Raw genomic sequence first — 1624 nt, forward strand, 5'->3', positions numbered from 1 at the left:
AAATAGAGGAGAAGGAAACGGGGTAGAGGTGGGAGTAGGGGTGCTATGGAGGCAGAAAAGCGTCTACAAAAGGCAACCTCTGCGTTCCAAGCCCAGCGCCGGGGAGATCGGCAAACACAGAAGCCTCTAAAATTTTAGGCCAAGAGCAATGACCTCTGTGCCATGGCTGACTGAAGATATAAATACACTTCAACACGAACAGCAGTGTCAACTGTGCGAGGAGAGATGAGAGTCCAATTGGGGCTTATTTTTTCAAAAGTCCAGGTTGTTCTGACTCGGTTTCGGGCGGGGGGAGCGGGGGCGGGGAGAGCATTCATGGGCACAAAGCGGCTGCTCCCCGCAGCGAGCCCCCCAGCTTTACCAGGCGCCAGCCCCCCGGTCGGTTACCTAACCACCCAGAGGAAGCAGCACCACACACGAGTTAAATATAGGCGAGTCATCTGCATTTTACAAGCACCAGGAATGTTATCTGAGGAAGCTGTCATTTATAATGACAGCACAAACTTCCAATTACCACCTGGGCAATACACTCGGGAGCAGGGATGATTTCATAAGAATGGCTCACAATTATTAAAAGTTTACATGGTTTCTTTGGAATTGGATATAAATATTTCTCCCGAGGCAGGTGGCATTAAGTTTTTCAAGGGGTCTACTATAGTCAAGGCTGGAAAAAAAAAAGATTGTTTTCTTCAAAATCTTTTGTTTCCAGATTTATCAACAGCTAAGCAGTGGAGGCGAGGTGACAGCCATTAAGAGCCGGGGAGAAGCTGGAAGGTTGTGAAAATGGCCAGGGGGTTGGTTTGAAGTCTCAAGTACACCCACAGGTTCACTGGCAACTCAGAATGCAAGCGTTAGGGGTCTGGCCCTAACTGGTTTGGCTCAGTGGATAGAGCGTCAGCCTGCGGACTCAAGGGTCCCAGGTTCAATTCCGGCCAAGGGCACATGCCTGGGTTGTGGGCTCGATCCCCAGTGGGGAGCATGCAGGAGGCAGCCAATCAGTGATTCTCTCTCATCATTGATGTTTCTATCTCTCTATCCTCCCTTCCTCTCTGAAATCAATAAAAATATATATTTTTTTAAAAAAAGAGTCAGGGGTCTGGCCATAGAGAGCACAAACAAGGGACCTCCATAAGGAACCCAGTTTTCTTTGGTGTCGTCTACCTAACTCCCATGGCATTATACAGCTTCAGGTGCCAGGGCTGAACACAGGGTGAGTATTATCAGGTGCTGCACACATCCTTCCGGATCAGACAGCCCTTGACCTACATGAAGGCTACAATGTGTGCGTGTTTCAAATCACCCAATTCTGTGAAATCTTTCCTGGTGACGCCAGTCTCCAGTGATCTCCCCGTTTACTGGGTTTTAATTTGACTTGTGATATTGCTACTTAGCTCCAAGCCTTGCTCCAAATAGACCACAGTTCTTGGGGACAAGGTATCTGGATTTAAAATCACCTACACGGAGGGTGGAACAGGCAGTCAATGAAGACAAGTGCTATATACTTTTCTCAACGACTTAGCAAAAACCCACCATCACAAATGTAATTAAGAGATTTAGTAATCATTGACGAATAGATTTAAAGAATCAGGTTGATTTCTAAAGCAAGAGGCCATTTCTGCCGCAC

This window comes from Myotis daubentonii, chromosome 16 (assembly GCF_963259705.1).
Source record: "Myotis daubentonii chromosome 16, mMyoDau2.1, whole genome shotgun sequence".
Lineage (NCBI taxonomy): Eukaryota > Metazoa > Chordata > Mammalia > Chiroptera > Vespertilionidae > Myotis > Myotis daubentonii.